The 26,229-nt window shown below is 37.7% G+C and overlaps 1 protein-coding gene across 2 annotated transcripts in view; it reads left to right on the forward strand.

Annotated features, from left to right (window-relative positions):
* Positions 1-26,229, forward strand: part of LOC132493270 (forkhead-associated domain-containing protein 1-like) — a 146,020-nt gene that overhangs the window by 3,804 nt on the left and 115,987 nt on the right. The window lies entirely within an intron of this gene.

A 26,229-nucleotide genomic window follows, 5' to 3' on the forward strand; every position in this document is an offset into this window, starting at 1 on the left:
AGATTCTTTTCCCGCACAGTTTGTTCCAGGCAATGGAGTAGCGTTCCCTGTGCTGTGCAGTAGGTCCTTGTTGATGATCTATTTGATATAGAGTCGTGTGTCTATGTTAACACCAAAGTCCTAATGTATCCCTCCCTCCCACCTTTCCCCTTTGCAGAGCACAGAATCTTGGAAGGGAAAGTTCAGGGTAGGCTTCTTGGAGGAGGTGCCATCCTTTCTAAGGATATGTAGAAGCTACTGGGGTGGCAGGAGGGAGCAGTGTGTGTCAAAGTTTGAGAAATATAAGAAAATATGGCAAAACTAAGGTATAGGACTGGAACTCAGGGTTTGGGAAAGAAATGAGAGTTGATACTGGAAACTTAGTGGGGCCCAAGAGAAGGGGGCCTTGTTTGTCCTGTCAGAAGTTTAGATGTTTATCCTGAAGGCTGTGGGAAACCCTGAAGAACAGTGAGATGGACTTCTGGTTTAGAGACTTACTCGGACCTCCATGTGCAAGGCACTTGATTGGGTGCAGGGTGAATTGTAATCTAAGGTTCCCACTTAAGTTATAAAAGGTTGGACTGGATTTTGCAGATCTGAGAGAGAATGGGTGGGGCCTGGTGACCAGTTAGAAAAGGGAGGGCAGCAAGCGTGGGTGACAGTTTACAGCTGCATCTTTTTGAGAGATACAGAGCACAGTAGGAAGGTATTGGGGGTGGGGAGAGGATCTTACTTCATCTTCAGTGCTTTAGAGGGGCCTGGTAGACAGGTCTGGGCCCAAGGTTCAGATCTGGGCTTTTGGGGAGGAGAGGTGTTTGAAGGCATGAGAGAGACTTAGGTTACCCACAAGAAGATCCAAAGAATCATAGGTCTGAGGGCTTTTTAAGTGGGTATACTGAGGAAGTTTATAAGCTGAAAGAAAGCAGCCAGCAGAGAAAGGGTGTGAGGATCTAGGAGAGGAAATGATTGTTCATTTGTTTTCTAAAAGCAGAATACTTATCGTGTGCCTGGCCCTTTTCTAGGATCTGGGGTTCTCACCACGTGTTACCTCTTCTGCAAGGACAGTTCAACTCATCCCCTGGTGAAGAGAAGTCAGATTATTCTTTGCATCCCATTCAGGTGTAGGAACTGTTCTGTACCTCTGAAGGGACTTTACTTAACCAGAGTAATAAGTTAGAAATCAAAAGAAGTTAGAGCTGGAAGGGACCTTAAAAGCCACTGTACTTAATTTTGCCTAATATTTTACATTGATTGTAAGAAAAATGCAGAGCCCATTCTCTTCAGAATTCCTTCACTGAACTTTCTTTATGACTTTCATCCAGTGGGTCTAGCTTGTAAATTTTGGCCTCCTCCTAAATTTGCTTCTTCATCCACATTACATTTTGCCCAGACTATGGCAGAAACTCCTGGGTGGTTTCGCGGCCCCTGGTCTCAGTTCCTCTAAGTTCATCTGCCTACTCGGGTTGAGTGACCTTCTAACACGACAAGATATGCCTAAAATAATGCTGCTAATGGCTTGCCCACACAGAGTGCATACTAGCCGCCCAGCGTGTGCTCTGCACAGAGGCCTGTAATCTGAACTGTGCTTTGCCAAGCCTCCTGGGGCTCTTTGGCCCTGAGGAAGGGGAGCTTTTTGTGATCACTCCCTTTATCTAATTGGTCCTTCAGCAGCGGGGCGCCTTTTTCTAATCAGCGGAGGCACCCTTACTCAGCCAGTGGTAGCCCCAGGCCTCATCACCTGTGGGATACAAGCCATGCTCTCTCCCAGGCTTGCTTGGGCCAACATCTCTATTTTTATTTCTGTCTCTTCTCACTCTTGGACCCCTGTTCTTTAGTCATCCCCACCTGCAGTATTTACAGTGCCCAGCAGGTGTCAGGCTTGAGTGTCTTTGCACAGCTGCTCCCTGTGCAGTTAATGCACCTCCTACTCCAACTCTGCATAGCCTCATCTTTCTAGACTGTACTTCAGGGTTATCATGAAGCCGTCACTTAGATATAACTTTTGGCCTCCATAGGCACTTCTGTGCTTAAAGGTTATGGTTCTTTATCTCATGTAATTGAAATTTTGAGTTTATAGATCTTCCTCCTTAATGAGACTTTAAGGACAGGAGTCATTTCTAATCCTTAGCACAGAGCAGATGCTTTTTAACGGTGATAAAATGTATGGTTTAAATGACTCATTTTACAATAATTTTGCTTTAGCTTCCGATAGAAATAAAGTTTCCAGATGTTGTGTTCCTGCAATAAGAAATAAAGATGTGGCCTTCCAGTTGTGTAAAGCCCATCAATGCTGTGTAAGTGCATCGGGTGCGCTAAGGAACGTGGAGCCAAGTGGGCTAGTTGTGAGAGAGAGAGACTTAACTATGTTAACAAAGGTAAGCCTTCATTGTGTCCTGCCAACATTTGATAGTTGCTTTTGGGCAAACTAAAGCAATAAAATTTTAAACTGTTACTCCTCATTAAAGGGATTGAATATTTGGCCACTTTGGTGCACCTGTGTCTTGTGAATTGTCCAATTGGAGCTGGAGGTTTAGAAAGTGAGTTTCAGTCTTGTTTAAGTGTCTTCCCATCAGACTGGTCTCGTGATTTCCTACACACCATGTTACTTCCTGTCTACCTTTCCTTGATGGTGTTCATGCGTGGATTGTCTCCTGTACCTGCTCAAACCTTGGTCCATTCTCATTTGTACCATGGAAGTTTGTCATGCTGGATACTGTCAGAACTCATTTTACTTAAGTTTGTGTTAAGGTGCAAAGCACACGTTTTGTATATTATCTGTTTTTTGTGTTTGTTTATATTTTTATGGTTTCTCTTCAAGAAATATTATGAGTAGGGAAATAACAAGATGTAAAGAGCAAAAAAGTCATCATTCTCTTTTAAGTTGTTAGAACATCTACCTGCAATCATAATGCACTGTGGTATGTGTTAAAATAGGAAATATATGTCATGTCCCGTAGGAGCAGGAAAGTCAGTGGTGTTAGTGAGGGTGTGTCATGGAAGTAATCACTAAGCAGGTGACTGCTGGTTGGGGTCCTGAAACATTAGTGTGTGTTCCCTGTGTCCAGTAGTGGTCTGGAGAGGTCAGGAAGCGTGCCTTTCAATTTGAGGGAACAGAGGGTTTGAGGTCCTCTCTGTTCTATTGCTCTAGTATAGTATACTGCATAGCAGCTCATAAAATACTGTTTATAGTTGATATTTAAATCGCTGATTGATCATCAAGATTGGGATGTATCATTGGAAAGGAAAATAGGAAGAGTCTTATGCTTTTTAGGTTTTTCCTTTTTTTCCGATGTCTCAGAAGGCTCTTTGATGGGGGACTTTTTATTCTCCCATACAATTCCATGAATACTTATACCCTGGCACTTATTTTAATGGCATTTTCAATTTATAAATGTCTCTGAAACACATACTGTAAACTATTTGAGGGTAATGACCATGGCCGTTGATGACACATCTTAAATGTGCATCGTGTTAATATTTGAGTGTCAGGTGGTCTACCATCAGTGCTTCCTTCTTTCACCCAGTTTTCTTCCTCATTTCCTTCTCCAAATTTGTCTCATTTTTCTACTCTCCCTTTTGCTTCTCTATTCTTGCTTTTTCTTTCCCATTGCATGTGTCATTCTTCTTCTTCTTCTTCTCCTTCTGACTTCATTATTATGGCCAACCAAAACCTTTTCCAGGATTGTCTCTATCTTCCTTTCCTCTTCATTGCCATCCACAAACTCTTAGAGAATATTCTTGCTTGACTCCCTTACTTCCTAGCATACCCATGTACTTCCTGATCACTTTAGAACATTGAAAAGGGTTGGAATTTTTAAAAATAGGTAATTATAATCAGTCTTCTTTCACCTCTGGCATAAGACTCTTCTTCCTCAATCTGACCATTCTTAAATCTAGAAGTACTCCAGCTCATTGGTCTCCCTTACCCCCATGTTTAGGCCAAAGAACTTGTGAAACCTTAGCCCTGTTTAATACTTGAATTTATCAAAACATAAGAGGGCTAATTCTGCCTAAGGGCACCAAAGAAGAATAAAGATGCCACAAATAAATGTTTAGTCCAGATTTATAATGGACTCTTAAGTGCCTAGTTGAGTGCTAACCGTTAACTCACTTGAACACCAGGGAGGTCAGGACACACACTAACATGTTAATTGTAAAGACACTTCACTTCACCATTCCTCAATGTAGCTGGTAAACTGCATCCAGTTAGCTTAAATAACATGAATGATGAATTTCCCTGTGTATATAAATTGGGAGTTTCTAAAGTTTTCTTTTTCCCTTTGTACAACTACTGACTGGCACCTCGCTTGGTCAGTGCAATAGGAAATGATGACTAAGAAACACATTGTCGGGGCTTCCCTGGTGGCGCAGTGGTTGGGAGTCTGCCTGCTAATGCAGGGGACACGGGTTCGAGCCCTGGTCTGGGGGGATCCCACATGCCGCGGAGCAGCTGGGCCTAGTGAGCCATGGCCGCTGAGCCTGTGTGTCCGGAGCCTGTGCTCCACAACGAGAGAGGCCGCAGCAGTGAGAGGCCCGCGCGCTGCCATGAAGAGTGGCCCCCGCTTGCCGCAGCTAGAGAAAGCCCTAGCACAGAAATGAAGACCCAACACAGCCAAAAATAAATAAATTAATTAATAAAAGAAACACATTGTCTCAATATCAGTGGACATAATGTCCTAGTAGTCTATAAAAATCTCAAAATTCTTAATCTAAAAGGTAGGTCTGCCAATCCTATATCCTTTTCCTTTGTTAATATAAGTATCCAATCTATGAAGGTCTCAGTTTCCTTACTTAGAATATGAGGTGGATAGATTTGCTAATATCTAGGGACCTTTCCAATTTTAATATTCCCTAGTTATAAGGGCTGAGCCAAATACAATGGCTCACTTAATCATTAACCTCGCTCATGATGAAAGTTATCAGCAAGTTCTACTTGTAAGAGATCAAATATTCATATCCATGTATATTGTAGCACATTGACTTTTACAGAACTCCAAGTAACACAACATAGTTACATTCATAGACTTAAGGTCACTGTGGTATACTTTACAATTTTTCTTTTCCCTAGGAAGGAAATGTAGATCCCTAGGAAGGGATTTCTTTCTCTGCCTTTCAGTAATGTAAGCCTTTTATTATCTCTTGGATCCTAAAAATGGGTAGGGTTTTGGCAGGTGGAGCTTAGGACAGACATTCCAGGTGACAGGGACAACAGGAGAAAGGGCAGAAGGAAGAATGGATTTTCAGAAAGACTTGATATCTTACACGATGAGAGCAGCGTTTCACAATCTCTGTCCTGCAGAACACTGGTTTTAGATGATGTTAATGTAGTTACAAGACAGAAGCATTTGGGAAGAACTGTACTCTACATCCTGACATGAAATTCAAGTTTCACTTTGTTTCATTACATACTCTGGAAAGTTTTGGAGGAAGGAATTGATTTATTTTTGTTTAATTCAGTCTTACTCACAGTTACTTGACAAACCTATATTCAGCTGATGGGACTGTATTTTGTGAAAGGCCAATCGGAGAAATGGTGAGATGGAGTTTAGGATATTTCTTTGTTGGGACAGGCATGTGAGTATTTTTCTTATAATTCTTTACTGTTTGTCGTAACAATTGTTACTTTGCAGGAGTCAGTTTTTTTTTTTTACATCTTTATTGGAGTATAATTGCTTTACAGTGTTGTGTTAGTTTCTGCTGTGTAACAAAGTGAATCAGCTATATGCATACATGTATCCCCAGGATTCAGTTTTAAGCCCTCTGTTTTTATCTGAGTTATTGGGACTCTTAGAAAGCTCAACAATCCTGGAGTCTTCATCTCTGATGTAGTTTCCAGAAGCTCCTGGCACTTACCACTATTTCCTCTTGATTCTTTTCCTCCGACTTCAGACTTCTTACAATTATGAGCTGATGGTTTTCTCAGCCTCTAGTGTCAAAACCAGCTACCTCACTCATCTTCATTGTCTCAGTTACAAGGTGCAATATTTCCCATGTTTATATGTGTCAAAATAGAAGTCAGGGATTGATACATAGCATATGAGTAATAAAAATTGTATTTCTTTTTTTTCTTTGTTCGAAGGTATCCAAACACTGGCCAAGTTCTTAAATTGAAAGTAGAGTGATCTAACTTATTCAGCTCATCCAACCATCAATATTGAATATTTGTCTTTTTTCTTACACATATTTCTTGTATTCCAGTTGTGACATTCTAGAGCACAGTGAGTACATTTATAACTTCTTACTGCATTACTACCTTGGCTATTCCTTGACCAAAATTTACTTCACACAACTGACAACCTAATTAACCTACTAGAGTTTTTTTTTAATGTACGCATATATTAAAAAAACTCTAGTAGGTTAACTGCATGGCTAATAACTGAATTTTTACATCTCTATGCACCCATGTATCCAACACCAGATCAAGATATTATAAAATATTTCTAACACCCTACACGGTTCTCTGTTACTTCTTTCTGTTCCATACTCTCCCAGGGCAACACCTAAGCTGACCTCTATCACCATATATGACATACGTGGAAACACACAGTGTGTATTCTTTGGTATCTGGCCTCTGGTTACATATCATTATATCAGTAGTTTATTCTTTTATTGTGTTTTCCTGATTTTTTTAAACCTAGACATTCATACAGTGTCAAAGTACCACTGAGTTCTTCATATTATTATGCTGACCTCCATCTTCAGGGGCTTTCTACAGTCTTCCATGTGTCTTTGCACCTACTTTCTCTTCCGTCTAATTATGTTTCATTTAACCAACCTCAGCCAGCCTTCCCGCATATTCCCCAACATGTAGCACTCCTGTGTTCAGCTTTTCTTTTTTTTTTGTCCCCTATTCCAGAAGCCCTTTGTGCCATTCCTGACACTGTGCCTGTTCCCTGCCCGGAAGGCCTGTTCCCTACCCTCTATATACTTGTTCAAGACTCAGTTTAAATGCTACCTGTTCTGAGAAGTCTTCTCAGAAGAAGCCAGTACTTTTTGGAATCCTTCTTTAATGAAATCCCATAGCAAGTGTAATCTGTCCTCCCTGATCTGGTAATTAATTATCCATTGTTCCTATCATATAGTGTTTGTTTTCCTTGTGTGCTGTTATTATTTATTGAAGCAGATTACAGTGACTTGAACCAGGAACTGGGTCATTTTCCTCTTCATTTTAGTGCAAGTTTCTGTGATATGAAGTTAAACTCTTTTTCCCTCACTTCCCATTCACCCTCAGCAGTTGTTAAACATGAAGTACAAGTGAAACTTATTGGTTAACAGGTTTTTGTGGTCCTTGGTTCTGGTCCCTAGGTCTAAGCTGCACTTCTGTAGTGCTGATTTGACTGATTTCTTATTGTCACATAACTCAGGCATTAACTAAATCCTTACAAATTTAGATACATATAAGATAGTATTAAAAAAACCCAGTGGAGGGCTTCCCTGGTGGCGCAGTGGTTGAGAGTCCGCCGGCCGATGCAGGGGACACGGGTTCATGACCCGGTCCGGGAGGATCCCACATGCCGCGGAGCGGCTGGGCCTGTGAGCCATGGCTGTGGAGCCTGTGCGTCCGGAGCCTGTGCTCCGCAGCGGGAGAGGCCACAACAGTGAGAGGCCCGTGTACCGCAAAAAAAAAAAAAACAAAAAAAAACCCCAGTGGATATCAAAAGTTTTGGCCTGGAGGAGAGTGTTGTATGAGTCCTAGTTTGGTGGAGCTCACACTTAATGATCGAGCCTTCCAATATTCCACTGTAAGTAAGAAAGAGGTATGCAAATATATGGTTAATATTTAACAGTGTTGATAAAAAAGAGAAGAGAGAAAGGGACGACAGATACTTTGAGGGCCTTTTGGAATTCATGAACAATTATGATTGGATGGGGGAAAAAGAAGAACCGAGGGCTAACCTCCCACAAGTGAAGTCAGGAAAGAGAGAAGGGCTCATCTGGTATGCAGGTAGAGAGGTTTGACCTACAGAATCTTAGAAAACCTCAACAATCTGAGCAGCGTTGGCAAGAGGCAAACTAAAGGGCTAACAAAAGTCTGCAAAAGTCTCACCCAAAGAACTCTGGCATGGTGTTCATCATCTAGCTAATCCTAACATGCAGACATTTATGAGAGTAAAGTCTGGTCTTTACCAGAGTGGGTTTCTTATCTGGGCAACTGGGTCAAATGAAGAAAGGCAGGTGTAGGCTGCCAGAGTAATAAATAAGGAGAGGAAAAACAAAAAGAGCGAGACATATCATTCATCAGTGATTTCCCCCCAGTATTCTTAGTCTCCACCTTATCTCCATCTTACTGCTAACACAGGAACTAGACCGAACAGTGAGGTAAAAGGTCTCTACAGAAACTGAGGTAATATAGAAAATAAAAAAATAAAACATAAAATTGTAAATTTTCTTCCTAGGGGTAATTGAGTTGATAGTTCAATAATAACGTAAGATCAGGTGAAGTCTAAAGAAATTTTAGAAAAGCTGGATAAAGTAAGAAAACATCTGTTCGCTGCCATCTGAATGTTAGAGAGACACCAAGACGTGGGCCAAGTTGTGGAGAGAAGGGAAACACAGACGCAAGCTTGACATTTGGTGCAGCTTTTCTACTTTGGGCATTTGCTGATTCAAATCTTACAGCCTAGGAACTGAAAAGCCAAGGAGTTCAAAAGACTCTAACCACAGAAGCCAATGGGCAACAGCTCAGGCTAAAGGCAACAACTAGTGGAATGACAAGCTAAGTGTATCTTTAGTCTCACAGGGCTGCGGGAACCATTACATTTAAAGCCTAACAAATACAAGGGTAGTTGGGAATAGGGAGAATCCAAACTTTCACATGGTAACCCCAAAGGGCAACACCCGTAGAGGAAGGACAAGACAGGAATAGACCAACCTTCACACAGACTGAAAAACGGCTTTGAATGAGCTCAAACTGAGAATGGACTAAGGTTACCAGTCCCTATAGTAACTGTCTGTCATGGGCCAAAGTAAATCTTTTCAAGAGAAAGATAACAACATCCAGAATGTGGAGGTATCTTTATAGTTTCCTAAAATAAGTTAAGCCCAATTTTAGTATAAAAAATAATTGGACATAACCAGGAAAAAGACTAAATGATCAAAAGTTCAAAAAAAGAAAGAAAGAAAAAAGACAACATAAATAGACATAGGAGGACAAGAGTTAGCAGGCCTAGGTTAAAAAAAAAACAACAAAACTACTATGGTTAAACAAAGAAAATAGACACATGGCAAATAAGCATATGAAAAGATGCTACACATTCCATGTCATCAGTGAATTTTGAATTAGAACGATAATGAGATACCACTACACACCTATTTAAATGGCTAAAATCCCAAAACTGAAATACCGAAGTTGGTGATGATGCAGAACAATTGGAATTCTCATTTGTGGCTAGCGGGATACTTGGCAGTTTCTTACAAAATAAACGTACTTTTACCATACAGTGATCTAGTAATCCTGCTCTTTGGTATTTACCCATAGGAACTGAAAAGTTCTGAAAAGTTATGAAAGTAAGAGCCTTTACAGTGAGAAAATTCTATGATTCTATGGTTTTTCAACTCATTAATTTGTGTAGTTCATCCATTTTACTCATTGTATACACTTAAGTATATTGTTCCTTGAAATGGCCATTCAAAGTTGTTTCCTGCGCCACACACTATGAATGTTAGGGTTGGTCCTGTGTAAATCTTACCCCCATTGATTTAGTATTATCCCTAAACAAGCAACTTTCTTCCATACGGAAACAAAAAAGAGGTTCAGAAATGTCCAAACTAAGGTTTTATAAAACTGTGTTATCAAATCTTATTTATCAAAAAACTTAAAACATAGCAGTATGAGTTCCCATATACCCTTTACTCAGCTTCCCCAAATGTTAACATTTTATATTACTAGAGTATAATTATTGAAAGCAGAAAGTTTACATTGTCACAATGCTACTAATGATTTATAGACTCGTATTCAAATATTGCCTATTGTCTTGCGGTCCAGATTCAAATCTAGGATCCCTTATTGCATTTGCTTGTCATATCTCCCCATTCTTCTCTAATCTAGGATAGTTCCTTAGTCTTTTTTGTCTGTTATGACCTTGAACTAAAGGAAAATCTTAGCCAGTCATTTTGTAGAATTTTTCTCAAATAGGGTTTGTTTGATATTTTCTCATGGTTAGACTGAGGATATGTATTTCTTGACAAGAACACTTCAGGAGAGATATTATGCCATTTTCAGTACATATTAGAGGTACAAACAAATCTGTATGTCTCACTACTGGGGATGCTAACTTTGATGACTTCGTTATAATGATAGCTGCAAAATCACTATTTTTCCCTTTGTAATTATTTGAGATTGTTCAAATATTCTGCTTCTTGTTTAATTTTCCCATACTAATTTTAGCATCCATCAATAATTTTTGACTCCAGCCATTACTGTGGTGTTTGATGATTGTTCATTTTCTATTCCCATCATTCCCTCTACATTTATTAACTATAATTTGAGTATAAGAAAGAGCTGTTCTTCTCCTTCATTTATGTATTTATCTGGTTATTTGTTCATATATATACATACATCAGTGTGAACTTGTGGATAATTATTTTATTCTACGGGTTAAAATTTATTACTATCATTAATTGTTTTGTTTCTCAAAGTGTTCCATATTTGGTCACTGGTACTCCTTCCAGCTGTCTCCTATATTTTTCCTACATGGCCATACAATTGTTGGAGTAATATCTTACTTTCTGACACCACAAAATGCTCCAGACCCATCTTTTACTTTCCTCTGTCTCAGCCTTGAATCAGTCATTTCTCCATGGAGTTCTTGTTCCTTGCATTAATAATGGTATTCAGAAACCAGAATCTTGGTATGAGGTGGATTTATCACTATCCAAGCTACCTCATTGTGTTTTCATCAGAGAGAGCTAAAAATATATATACGAATACATAAAAATATACAAGTATCTCTATTTTCATATTATCTATCTGGGTGTGTGTGTATATACACACACGTGTGCATGCACACACATTATCATCTGTCTATCTACATATATATATAACTTCAAATTGATATATGAATTCAAATTGATACCTTGATTCCAATCCAACAGCACAGGGTTTGTTCTAGCCTCCCTTACCCTTTCCTTATTTGTCACTCTTTAACAATTAGAAACCTGATTCTCCTTATTTCAGTCTATTCATTTGCTCAATTCTGGAATACACATAAAATATTTAAAAATCATTAACCTGTACACGTGTGAAAAATAAATTTACTAACAAGTTCAATATTTGTGTACATTTCTTTTTGTCTTTAGCTTTTCAGTATATATTGTGCATGGTTAATTACAGTATATTAAAATACTTTTTTCCAAAGTTACTTAGGTTAGCTCTTTCCCACCTCCTTCAGTGTGTTTTTTTTTCTTCTGCAGTGTGAGAAAATCTAGTACTTTGTGTTCAACTCAGACTACCAAACCAGAAGTTCTAGCAGAAAAGGTGATAATCCATATGTGCAATAAGATCCCCAGGTGATTCTTTTCATTGGAGAAATATGAGGAACACTGCTTGACGTCTCTACAACTAAGATGTCTAAAATGAAACTTCAATTATTCCTTCTTCCAAACTTTTCCATCCTGCAAATCTTTTCTTCCTCAGTGAATGGTGCCATGATTCACACAAAAAGTAACTCCATGCAAAAACCTGGGAATGATCCTCAGTTCCTTCCTTTTGTTCACTTTCTGCATAGACTGCATCATTAGGTCCTCTGGAATCTCATCTCTCTCTCTCTCTCTCTCTCTCTCTCATCACATATATAATGTTTCTCTTCATCTTCATTGCCACCGTCTTAGCCACTACCATTTCTCCTTTGCTCTACTTGAACAGCCTAGTATCTACACAACTATCTTTTCATTTAATTGCTTTCTCTTGCATCTAAGATAAAGTCAAAATCCTTAGCCTTATAGATTCTGGCCTTGCCTTTTCTTGTAAGTTGTATTTTCATACTTATAAGTACAGGCACACTCACACACACACACACACGTATAGTTGGTATTGTTAGTTTAGGTTTTGTTTGCCCTCCTATCCTAGCATGAGAAAATTAAGAAACAAAGTCAAACCAAAGAAAAACTTTAAAAATAAATTTGAATAATATCCTTTCCCTCCAGAACATTTCTCTAAAGCAGTATTATCATTAATAGCAGTACAGACCAGAATTTTTTCCCTTAGACATAAAGACATGGTGAAGAAGTCTCATTAAAAACTTGAATCTAAGCTTTCAATGTCAAATTCTGTCTCTAATCTTCTGCAGTAAGCCATAATGATTAAAGTATAGGAATCTGAATCAGAGGTCTGGTTTAGTATAATCTTTTTTGTAATAAGCTTTGTACCTTAGACAAGTCATTTATCTCTCCATTCCTTAATTTCTTCATTTATAAATGGAGATGTTAAGAGTATTGATATTCAAGGCTAATGAAAAAAGAATGCATCTAAGTACTGTATCAAACACTTTAAAAAGTGACCAGTTCAGGTTCTCTGCCCATTTTTAAATTGGAATATCTGGGGTTTTTTGATATTAAATTGTATGATTTCTTTAGATAATTTGGATATTAACTCCTTATCAGATATATCATTTGAAAAAATCTTTCATTCAGTAAGTTACCTTTTCATTTTGTGATGGTTTTCTCCTCTCTGCAAAAGCTTTTTAGTTTGATATAATGACACTTGTTTAATTTTACTTCTGTTGGCCATGGCTGAGGAGATAGACCCCAAAAAAATATTGCTAAGATCGATGTCAATGTATTTTTCCTAGGGGTTTTATGGTTTCAGGTCTTAAATGTGAGTCTTTAATCCATTTTAAGTTTATTTTTATATATGGTATAAGGAAATAATTCAGTTTCACTCTTTTGCAAGTAGTTGTCCAATTTTCCTAACACCATTTATTGTCTTTATTTCATTGTATGTTCTTGCCTCCTTTGTTGTAGATTAATTGATCACATAACTGTGGGTTCATTTCTGGGCTCTCTATTCTATTCCACTGACCTATGTGTCTGTTGTTATGCTAATACCATACTGTTTTGATTACTATAGCTTTGTAGTGTAGTCTGAGATCAGTGCATGTCATACCACCAGCTTTGTTTTCCTTTCTCAATATAGCTTTGGTTATTGGAGGTTGTTTGTTTGTTTGGATGATTCTATACAAATTTTAGGATTATTTGTTCTAATTCTGTGAAAAATGCCATTGGTATTTTGATAGGGGTTACATTGCTTTGGGAATACATACAAATGACCAAAAGACACATGAAAAGATGCTCAATATCACTAATCATCTGGGAAATGCAAATCAAAACCACAGTGAGCTATCACCTTACACCTGTCAGAATGGCCATCATCCAAAAGGGAACCCTTGTGCACTGTTAGTGGGAATGTCAATTGGTGCAGCCACTATGGAAAACAGTACAGAGGTTCCCCCAAATGTTAAAAATAGAATTACCATATGATCCAACAATTCAACTTCTGAGTATCTATCCAAAGAAAACAAAAACACTAATAAGAAAGGATGTATGCACCCCTCTGTTCATTGGGGCATTACTTATACTAGCCAAGATATGGAAGAAACTAGTGTCCATAAATAGATGAATGGATAAAGAAGATGTGGTGTATATATACACACATATATAATGAAATAGTACTTAGTCCTAAAAAAGAATGAAATATCTTCACTTGCAACAACATGGATTGACCTAGAGTACTAGGTGTGCTAAGTGAAAATAAGTCAGACAGAGAAGAACAAATACTGTATGATTTCACTTATATGTGAAATCTAAAAACTAAAACAAAGAAAACAAAAGAGAAACAAACTTGTAGATACAGAGAACAAACTGGTGATTACTAGAGGAGAAGGGGGATGGGGACTGAGAGAAATAGGTGAAGGGGATTAAGTGGTACAAATATCCAGTTATAAAATAAATGTCTTGGGCCTCCCTGGTGGCGCAGTGGTTGAGAGTCCGCCTGCCGATGCAGGGGATACGGGTTCGTGCCCCGGTCTGGGAGGATCCCATATGCCGCGGAGCGGCTGGGCCCGTGAGCCATGGCCGCTGGGCCTGCGCATCCGGAGCCTGTGCTCCGCAACGAGAGAGGCCACAACAGTGAGAGGCCCGCATACCGCAAAAAAAAAAAAATTTAAAAAAAATAAATAAATAAATAAATAAATAAATAAATGTCTTGGGGATGCAATCTACTGCATAAGGAATATAGTCAATAATACTGTAATAATTTTGTATGGTAATATATGGTTACTAGACTTATCATGGTGACCAATTCAAATGTATTTAGATGTTGGATCACTATGTTGAACACTTGAAACTAACATAATATTGTATGTCAACTCTACTTCAATAAAAAAGTGACCAGTTAACATTAATTGGTATTATAATTACATTTTCTCTTCATAAAGGCACATTTTATTGATTTTTTCATTATAAAGTATAAAAGTACCTTTTATTTTCAAGATGAGTTCTAAGATTACTTGTTAATGTTAATATGGTAATTTAAAATACGTCTAGATATAATTTAATTTTAATTGCCTAACACAAATATGTCTGATATTCACCATTATGAGTTCAAACCTTTTAGTAAAGATGTCAAATGAGTCACCAAAACATTTTTGTTTATTGCCTCTCATTGAACCCTAAATGCTAACAAGACTTTTTGTTGGAATGAGGGATCAACATTTTCTACTCTTTAAGAACTAATGCCATAGCTGTTTTATTTTTATAAATAAAGCTCTTTCCGTTTACTTTGTAGTGTACAATTTTTGACTGGCCTGGAAAGAGAAAAATTATTCTTTGGGCTGACAAAAATGATAAAGAGGCTCATTACTGATGAAGGGAAGAAGACAAAGAAGAATAGAGAAAGAAGGGTTAGTTCCTTTTTCAAAAGGGGGGCAAGATACTAGAGCTTCCTGCAGGGAAACTGAAGCACACCTTTCTTTCTGAGATTTGAAAGGAAGAGATGCCCTACATTTAAATACCTAGAGTATATCTTCCGTTTAAAAATGAACCTAGCTAATCATCCAGTGAGGAAGAAAAGGGTAAAATAGCCTTTGACCAAGTCTTTTCTGTGGTGTTAAATGCAACTAATTATAATGAATATCACATATCTAATGAGTTCAAGAATTCCCCTTGGAAGAATTGGTCTGTTCTTTACAAAAAAGAGAGTTCAAGTGAGTTATTTGCATTTGGTAGGGAAGCTCTACTGTCTAAATCATACTCATATAAAGGTGAAGTTCAGGGCTTCCCTGGTGGTGCAGTGGCTGAGAGTCCACCTGCCGATGCAGAGGACACAGGTTCGTCCCCCGGTTTGGGAAGATCCCACATGCCGCAGAGCGGGTAGGCCCGTGAGCCATGGCCGCTGAGCCTGCGCGTCCGGAGCCTGTGCTCTGCAACGGGAGAGGCCACAACAGTGAGAGGCCCGCGTATCGAAAAAAATAAAAGGTCCAGTTCAAAGTCTGCCATAATTTGTTATTATATATGTAATTTTTGAATGTAATATTCATTTACATATGTATATAACATCAACAAGAAAGTGACCCACTTTAGAGTCAAGAAAATATATAAGTGAAGTGTAAAAGGGTTGGAATAGATATACCATAACAGTAACAACAAAACAAAACAAGACAACAACAACAAAACTGGAGTGGCTAAGAAAATATCAGAAAAATATATATTTTAAGACGAAAATTTTTACTAGAGACAAAGATATTTTATTTATTTATTTATTTATTTTTCACTATTTATTTTATTTTTTTAAACAAATTTAATCAATTATGCATATACATATGTTCCCATATCCCCTCCCTTTTGCGTCTCCCTCCCACCCTCCCTATCCCACCCCTCCAGGCGGTCACAGAGCACCGAGCTGATCTCCCTGTGTTATGCGGCTGCTTCCCACTAGCTATCTACCTTACGTTTGGTAGTGTATATATGTCCATGCCGCTCTTTCTCTTTGTCGCAGCTTACCCTTCCCCCTCCCCATATCCTCAAGTCCATGAGACAAAGATATTTTAAACTGATAAAATGATTATACCATCTAGAATGTATAATAATTATAAACTTATATGCACCTAACAACAGAACTTCAAAATACAATGAAGCAAAATCGACACAACGGAAAAGAGAAACAGACAGTTCTACAATAATAGTTGGATACTTTAATACCTTTCTTTCAATAGCAGAACAGACAGAAAATCAACAAGAAAATTAAAAAAACTTGAACAACATTATCAATCAACTAGACCTAACAGCCATCTATAAAACATTCCACCCAACAGCATCAGAATATACATTCTTTTCAAATGCATATGGATATACTATATGCTAGGCCATAAAACAAATTTCAGTACATTTTAAAGGATATAAACAATACAAAGAGTGCTCTCAGATGACAACAGAATGCAATAAGAAATCGTTAACAGAAAAAAATGTGTTGAAAATCACAAATGGAAATTAAACAATATATTCCTAAATAATTCATGGGTCAAGTAAGAACTCATAAGGGGAATTAGAAATAATTTGAGATGAATTAAAATGAAAGTATAACATATTAATACTTGATTGGTCGCACATAGTCTTTTGAAAAGCAGAGAGGTTAGACAAAGAGATCTAAATTAATTAAAATATCATTTATTATTCTGGGAATAAAAAGAACTGGGCTTAGTCTCAGTTTTGCCTTTCTTTATCTTTGTGTCTGTTGATCATCTTGGAATAGTCATTACATAGTCAGAATACAGTTGCCATCTCAGGAATCAAATACTGTTATCTCTAGGGCTACCATAACAAGATACCACAAACTTGTTAGCTTAAAAGAACAGAAATGTATTTTATCACAGCTCTAGAGGCCAGAAGATCAAACTCAGAGTGTTGAGAGGGCCATGTTCTTTCTGACGCCTCAAGGGGAGGATCCTTCTTTGTCTTAACCAGGTTCTGGTGGTGGCCATCAATCACTGGTGTTGGCATTTTTTGATTTGCAGCTGCATCACTCTGGTCTCTTCCACTGTTGTCACATGGAATTGTCTCTGTGTGTTCCTGTCTCTGGAAACAATTTAAATAGAAATGTCAATTTTAAAAAAACAAACTGTTGATTACTATGCTCTATTTAGATAGTTCCTCTAACCCACACCCACCTCCATTTCCCCATATGTATTTGAGAAGGAAAGAGGAACTCCTGTGAGCTATCCTATTGGAAAAAATCAATGATACATTGTTTTACTAGCGATGCCTCTTACCTAAAATATTTGAATTAAATATAAAATCTGGGGAAATGATCACCCAGTTTCCCTCTTCTAGAGGCATGATCTAAATGATAGGCAGCAGAATATTTTATAGCCATGAGGTTTGCTGACATTATTGATTTGATCCAGAATCTGTATTTTCTCACTAAAGAAAACAGTATTCTCTCTTTCCTTTCTTTAATTTCTAATGTTGATGTCTTAAGATTATTGTCAGAGAGGATGCTTGTAGTTCAAATGATTTGGCTGTATTTCACCAGTATTATTACAAGCTAGTCAAACAATGGCTGGGCTCCAGTATAGACCTTGGTCCCTTTGTTCCACTGGGATACGGATGTGAAAGCCACTGTTTCCTTATATTCCAAAGACCAAATAAATAAAACAAATAAATAAACACACAAAAAAAACAAGTAAATGAAACTATCTTAAAACCAACTCTCTTTTCTTCCTCATCCATGTTAATTCTCTTCTACCTAAAATTACTTCCTGGAAGTGATTTTTATGTTTCTTAGAGCCTCTTTATGTATATATCCACACTAATGCATATAAAACTGTTCCTTGTAGATCTTTTACTTTTTCCATTTGAATAATTATTTTCACATGTCATATAGAGTTTATCCATTGTCCTAGATATGCATTTTTCCTGTGTATTTGAGAATCATAGGAAGATAAATTCTACTCTTGAAAATGTTAACTGGTGACTGAGACACAGAAAGCTATTCTTCTTATCATTTTTCAATAGTGAGTAGTAGATTCTGTAGGGGTGGAATTTTAAGATGTAAGTATACTGTTTTTCTACACTCCAATTATGTTCCCCTTATCATAGAAATTGACCAGTGAAGTGTGCTGCTGACTTTTCAGAATCCAAGTACATACAATCCATTAAGTTATTAGATATAACGTTGGTCAGAAAAGCATAGTGTGAAATGTTGCTTTTATTTAAACTCCCACTATTTTCACTCCAGGGTTTCAAGATTTGACTTCTTTATTGCCCTCTGGTGGTGGACTCTGTGAACTGCATATTTACGGGTCTAGAGCACATATCTTTCCGGAGGTATTCAACTCCTCAGGTACAAGCTAAAGAGTAGATGATAAGAAGCATTCATATTTATTAAAACTAATTAAGAATATCAGTAGCCTGACTGTTGTTTCTAAAAACATAAAATATTTATCCTTCTGTTGTCAAACAACCATATTTCATGAAAAGAAGTATAAATCCTTTTTTGCTTGCAATAAAAGAACAATGATTGAAGGTATTCTTCATTTGGACCAAATACCTTCTCTGAAAATATAAGTTAAAATAGGAGTTGAACTTTGCAAAATATTCTTTAGTAAATAAAACTCCACATATTTACCTTAAATTTAAATATCTATATTGACTTAAATGGTGTACTCTGTAATTTCGGATGAGTCCCTCCTTTATATCTTCTTCCTCTCTTCAACAAATAAAATACATATGAATGCCTAACATGAGGTAGGGTATTCTCTGTGAAATAATGATGTTGGTATACTTGATTTTGACTTAGCAGAGGGATTGAGCCTCTGTGTTGGTGAATTCTCCCCAGATGGTGCGTGGGGAGAGGGTCAGGCATGTCTCTGTGCTCCTGAAGTTTTCTCTGTGAAACTGTCAACCTCCAATATCAGAAATAACTTCCTTCGTCAGAAGGGATTTTCAGACATTAAAAGTTTTCTCTTAAAGTGCAAGTATTTTTAAAATCTATAAAATACAGGGCATTATACATTTTCTTTAGTTACTACAAGCTGAATTTTAACTGAGAAGACTGGGGACTCCATGTATGTGTACATGCATGCATGCGTGCATGTTTGTGTGCTACACACGTGTCTGTGTGTGTGTGTGTGTGTGTGTGTGTGTGTGTAGGTCTACTGAGGATACAGAACATATTCTGGACATGAACGAGCAGTGGTGTATCAGAAGGGAAAAGAATATAAAGGACCAGCTTCACCTGCTTAATTTCTCCCCTGACCTGGTGTCATCTTATTTTCCACCATCCTTTGCTGATCTGTATACTAAATACCCAGGGTTCCTGGGTACCCCCAGGTACCTCTGTAAGTTTTACAAGCCTATCAATATCCCATGTACAGTGGATGGAACCTGGACTTTTTGCCCATATAGTTTTCCTTTCCCTCAGAGTTTTTGTCTGAGTTATGTCATGGGGTAGGTACTGTTGTGAAAATTTGTGCTCACTTGTTAAACAGAAACTACTTATTTAACTGTTTAAACAAATAAACAGCATCTTGAGTCAGTTGCACGGCACCTCCAGTCTCCACAAAGCAGAGTTACTTTGGGACAGGAAGTTCTTTTAGTTTCCCCTTAAATCAAAATACAAAGTTATTGAGCAATTCTAGGACCAACCCTATAGTTGCAAACTTGGGAAGAAATCACAGGATTCTGTAATCGTCTGCTTATCCCCTTACTGGGACAGCAAATAGCTCAATAGTTCTTATACTGAAGTTAAAAGGAAGAATAATACCGGAACAAAGTCTGCATTTAAAGTCTGTGTCTTATTTTTATTTTCTCTTGGCACATAGTAGGTAACCGTTAAATGTTCTCTTGATAAATATTAAAAACACACAAGATACTTCATATACTAGGGGTCATAAAATTTCAACTTTTCTTTTGGTGTAGGGGTTGAGGATGAAAAGTTTGGAAACTTCTGGTCCATGTTAATGTTCCTGCTTTGAGAACTGCAGGGCGCAGCTTTTAGATGGAAAAAGTTGCCAAGAGGACCAGAAGTAGAATAAAGGCATTTATGTAATTCTTCCTTATGATTTCATTTATTGGTTTTCAGCATCTAACTTTGAAAAGTTGCCTGAGGCTGCCTAGGGTCTGCAATAAGGGTCACAGCTGTGCTGTCCTACCCCCTCTCCACACGTGGGAACAGAGCTTCCCCAGCAGTGCTAATAGAGCCCCATGGCTTTCCGCCCACCTCGGTACTGCTCAAGGCAGTGGCTTTTTTCTACCAGCCTCACCCTTCTCCATGTGAATCTTTTTCTTCTTTCCAGTTTTATTGAGATGTAATTGACATATAACACTGTATAAGTTTAAGGTGTACAGCATCATAATTTGATACATGTATATATTGCAAAATGATTACCACAATAAGGTTAGTTAACACATCCATGACCTTACACAATTAATTACCTTTGTGTGTGTGTGTGTGTGTGTGTGTGTGTGTGTGTGATGAGAACATGTAAGATCTACTATCTCAGAAACTTTTGAGTATGCAATAGTGTTGTTAACTATAGTCACCATGCTGTACATCAGACTCCCAGGATTTATTCATCTTACAACTGGAAGGTTATACCCTTTGACCAACAACTCCCCATTTCCTCCACTCCCCAGCCCTTGACGGCCACCATTCTACTCGGTTTCTGTGAGAGCAGCGTTTTTAGGTTACACGTAAAAGTGAGATTATGCAGTGTTTGTCTTTCTCTCTTTGACGTATTTCACTTAGCATAATTCCCTCAAGGTTCATCCAAGTTGTTGCAAGTGGCAAGATTCCCTTATTTTTTAAGGCTGAATAACATTCCATTCTACATATGTGCCATATTTTCTTTATTCATTTGTCTGTCAATGGACACTATAGAAACAGAAACTCACTCAGTTCCTACAAGTGTCCAAGGTAACAATAGACAAAATATGGATGTTGGTGGGTGTAGATCCAGGCAGTAGGTTAGACTACATCCCACAGGCAGGAAGGCCACTATTTTAGGAGGAGCTGCTTTGAATATGAATCAAATAATAATTGATTTATATATCACCAGTTCAGAACTAACTCATCTGTTTTAGACACCTCACCATAGATATGAAATGAGAATGAGTGGAAAAAGAGGCTTCTGAAGGCAAACAGTCATAAAACCCATTATTATTGTGTAAAAAGGAGACTATACAGTCTTACCTTTAGAACCTCAAATCAAACAAAGACATGTAGCAGCCTCAGTAGGATATAATCGCAACAGAAAAAATACAAGCAGAAGGCAGAGGAAAAAGAAGTGCCATTTGGTATGGGGATAAATAGCTCTGTATGTCTCAAAAGCCTCCTATAAACATGTCTGGGTGTCAGTATAGTGTAATAATTAATATCCATAAACCCTGAGTCTTAAGAAAAAAGAACTGTATCTTTTGCTTTCTTTTAGAAAGGGACAGAAAGGTAACTATATTTGCTTTAATAAATACAGAGACTTGGTGCACTTAAATATTTGATCACCTAATTTTAAAAATGTTTCTTACAGCATACATCATTTTCTGATGAAACGGGTAAAATAAGGTTCTAGGGTGTGAGGCAGGCATGAGGTATTATACACATTTTCTTTTCTGTCCTTTTGTAGCTGAATATCCTTTTCCAGGCCTAAAGAAGTAGTAAAATTATGCACCTAAGATTGAATAAAAGGTTTCATAGACATATTTTACATATATGCCATTAGATTTCCACAGAGTTATTTCAGGCTGCTGACAGGCTGCTTGCTTGAGCTGAGACCCCTCTAAACAAAGCCCAGGAAGAAACTAACAACTGTGAAAGCCAACTTATTTCTTCTGTGAGTAACTTGGCTGCAGAGCAGACTAATTACCCCTTTAACCACACTGTTTGAACTCATTGTCCTTATCTGGGAATCACTATTCTGAAAGTAGAGAAGGGGACTAGGGAAGTTAAAAGAGACAAAAGATGTAAATATGGTCTCTTTGCAGAATCTCAAAGGTCAGGCAACAGGCTTATTTCTGATGGTTTTAAAAAGAGAAGCTGAGCTGTGGTTTAAAGGTCCACTTTGGAATTCAAGTTCTACCTCAGGTGCAGCCTGAATGCTAGTCTCCACCTGGAGTGAATCACTGAAGGATCATTTCTCAGCACATAGTCAGTGTTTGTTAAATTTTCATATTATTTTATCCCAGTGAATAATACTGATGAGGGATTTTGAAACTATTAAATTCCGCCAAAGGACTTGATTTTGTAATGATACCAAACCTTGGAAAATAAAGGAAGTAGAGATTGGTGAATCCTTGACAAATTATTAGAGTTATAACTGATTGTTTCATAAGGAAAGATAGGGAATGGATCATTTAGGAACCTGAATGAATACTTTGAATCTCATCTATTTCTGTTAAAACTACAGGTTAGTTGAGCTCAAAAATTGTAGGTATAAAAATTGTGTTTTTTGGTAATAAAATTTGTTTTAACCCTTCTCTCAATTATGCATTTAAACGTTGACCAATTCACAAGTAACTGTTTACAGTCAATGGATTGGCAAGTGGCTTTGGGATCATTCATTTTATGGTCTGGGATTTCCAGTGTTATCTTTATTTTCCCATGTATACTCTATTTCATACATTTTATTAGCAGTAGTAGTAGAAATAGTAGTAGTAGTATCATTATTATTTAGTTAGAGTAGAATTGTTTCTGTAACTTCTTACGGTCAGACATATACTAAGCAACACACATTTTGAAAGCACTGGTGTTGGAGTAAATTCGATGTTGATGAGACTAGTCACTGCCCTTAAAGGAGCTTGTCTTCTAGTTGGAAAGATGTGACATATTCAATAATCTGAGGCATTAAGTAAATACATGGGTCTGAGGGCAGAAGATCCTGAAGGAAGCAAGCTACAGAGAACTCATTTTGAATCCTGGCATTAATATTGGCAGATCTCCTCACACCTTTTTAGGACAGTTATAGACAAAGCAAGTAGGACTGGAGAATACACTACAATGGCCAAAATAAGATTTAATGTCATTTCAGCCTAGGGGATTCTTTCTAGGCTTTGAGCATATGATAATTTAAATGCCACCTAAATAGTAAACTTACTTTAATGCTGACAATGTAGAAAAGATATTTTGCTGCAAAAGTATACACAGTAGTAACAAGTGGATTTTGGAAGAAACTAATATTTTGCCTTATAGTGATACTACACTATTGCCCTAGACCTAGCAGCAGCCTTTACTCTTTGTTGTTTTCTTCTAAGACTAAAGAGTTTCTTTATTTTCTTCCACCAACAGATCTCAGAGCACTCTGAGTGCACTGGCCAGTTGGGACACAATTATCATTAGAATTCTTGGCTAGAGAAGAAAGCTCCTAATTTAAGAATGGCTTTTTGCCTTCTGAGAGCTCAGAAGAGCAAATTGCAAGCCATCTACATTTATAAAACATGTTTTAGTATGGAAAATTTCAAACATCTACAGAAGTAAAAAGAAAGAAGTAGAAACTTTCATCAGTTGTTCTCATCAAATGTCAATTTCAGGCCAATATATTTTCTCTAAACCCTCTCTGACTACTACCGCCATAATCCCCAGCAATTTTAGAGCAAATCCCAGATTTCTTTTTCTCGGTGAAAACGTCAGTATATATATTTCTAAAATGCAAGAACTGCCCTTTTTAAGCTCAACTATGTCATTATCACACATCTGCAAATAATAATAATTCCTTAATATCAACAAATAGCCAGTCAGTTCATGTTTCCTTGATTGTCCTATAAATGTATTTTTATTTTAATAACCATTATTTATTTGCTTGCTGATCCAAACACAATTTCTTTTAAAGTATAGGTTTAAAAGAACTCAATTTGCTCATTTTTCTTGCAAGTATTTGTCATTGAATTCAAAGCATTCATCCAGTAGGGTTCCCAACTGTCTGGATTATGCTGATTGCATCCCCTTTATGCTTATACATTTATCATGCTCCTTTGGCCCATGTATTTACTGTCAGTTGGTAGATAGATCTAGAGCACTGACATAAATCAGGTGTGATTTTTTGTCAAGTTTACTTCATAGATAATATTGATGAATTCCAAAAGGAACTATAAAGTGTCTGTCTTACTGTGATGTTGCAGCCATTAATGATCAATGTCTAGATCCATTAATTTCTTAAGGGTACCAAATGGTGATATTCTACTAATTAGATTATTATTCATTTACTAGCTAGAAGATTATTTCATCAACTACTTGGTTGCCCTGAGTTACAGTTTAATTAGGAAAGGAAGAATAAATGTTTCTTTTATTTTATTTACCAGTTTTACAAAAAAAGAAAAAACAGGAGAGAGAAAGGTTGACTGCAAAGTACCTTCCGAAGATGACTAATGAGGTATTTTCTTTCTTTGTTATTGTTTTCAGTGAGGTTGTTATAAATATCGATGCAGAGATTGTCCCCTCTTAGGTTCACGGATCCTGTTCAAGTTGGCTCCTGAGTCCTTTCCACACAACCACAGTAGTCTTTGAAGTCTTCCCAGCTCTCTTGTACAACAAGGTGTAACAGGAACATGTAGTTCGTTCCTTATGCTGGATTTGAAATCAGCTATTTCTCCAAGGAGGCATTATCCACTGTGTTTATTCAAACTTGTGTTCCTTCTAGTTTAACCTTCTCTCGAGACATGATTTTTTTTTTTTTTTTTTTTTTTTTTTTTTTTTTTGCGGTACGCAGGCCTCTCACTGCTGTGGCCTCTCCCGTTGCGGAGCACAGGCTCCGGACACACAGGCTCCGCGGCCATGGCTCGCGGGCCCAGCCGCTCCGCGGCATGTGGGATCTTCCGGGATCGGGGCACGAACCCGTGTCCCCTGCATCGGCAGGCGGACTCTCAACCACTGCGCCACCAGGGAAGCCCGAGACATGATTTTTTTTAAACAAATTACTTACTGAATTTTTTCACCTTTTCAAATCTTGCTATTCTCCAATCACTTCATTTCTGATTTTTTCTAATTTCTTTTATGTTTTTCTTAAAACCAGTTTCTATTCCTTTTAAAATTTCTTTTACTTTTTCCGCAATATCAGGCAATAAATTTCATTTGTTCTGTGGACGTGTCTTTCTGTCACGTTTTCAGGGTTTGCTGGAACTTTCTTTTCACCCTTCTTTTTTTTTTTTCTCACTGATTTTCTACAGGATGTGAGTGGAATACTCTTCTGTCACTCATTTTTAAATGAAATAAGTTTCCACTTTAGGAGGGAATCATAGATCAGAATATAATTTCTAGCTTCAGAACTCCAGGGCTCACTATCTTCTATTATTTTCACAACATAATTTTTAAAAATGACCTTAAAATTTCTCAAATCTTCCTCCTCAGCCCTCCTCTGCCCATTTACCCAGGGCTCCTCTTTCTTGTCCTTGTTGAGTATGGGGATTTGTTCTGGAATGGTGCTTTGGTTTGAGAGGTGTCAAGGTTTCACAGACCCCAGAACACTTGGCATCCTCAGAACATTTCAAAGTTCTTGCACTCAGCTGCAAAGTGGAGCCTGCAACGTTCACTCCCGGTTTCTGTCGCTGTTCTCAGTGAGTTTTTCAATCTCAGTGAGTTCTTGAACCATAGTAACCTTTGGCTCTCCTAAAAGAGAGAGAGTCCTTCCCTCGTCTTCCTCCCACACACCTTGGGATACACATATGTAGGTCTTTTTCCTGTTGTTGATTTGTTCCTACCTGTCTGTATGTTGCAGTTCATGTGGACACCTTGTTGTAGATGTTGTCTGTGGGTTTTTTTTTTCCTATTTTTTTTTTATTTTACAAATTTAATCAGTTATACATATACATATGTTCCCATATCCCCTCCCTTTTGCGTCTCCCTCCCACCCTCCCTATCCCACCCCTCCAGGCGGTCACAAAGAACCGAGCTGATCTCCCTGTGCTATGCGGCTGCTTCCCACTAGCTATCTACCTTACGTTTGGTAGTGTATATATGTCCATGCCGCTCTTTCACTTTGTCACAGCTTACCCTTCCCCCTCCCCATATCCTCAAGTCCATGCTCTAGTAGGTCTGTGTCTTTATTCCTGTCTTACCCCTATGTTCTTGATGACATTTTTTTCTTAAATTCCATATATATGTGTCAGCATACAGTATTTGTCTTTCTCTTTCTGACTTACTTCACTCTGTATGACAGGCCATCCTGGTTGTAGGTCCATCCACCTCATTACAAATAGCTCAATTTCATTTCTTTTTATGGCTGAGTAATATTCCATTGTATATATGTGCCACATCTTCTTTACCCATTCATC

Source organism: Mesoplodon densirostris, chromosome 7 (assembly GCF_025265405.1).
Source record: "Mesoplodon densirostris isolate mMesDen1 chromosome 7, mMesDen1 primary haplotype, whole genome shotgun sequence".
Lineage (NCBI taxonomy): Eukaryota > Metazoa > Chordata > Mammalia > Artiodactyla > Ziphiidae > Mesoplodon > Mesoplodon densirostris.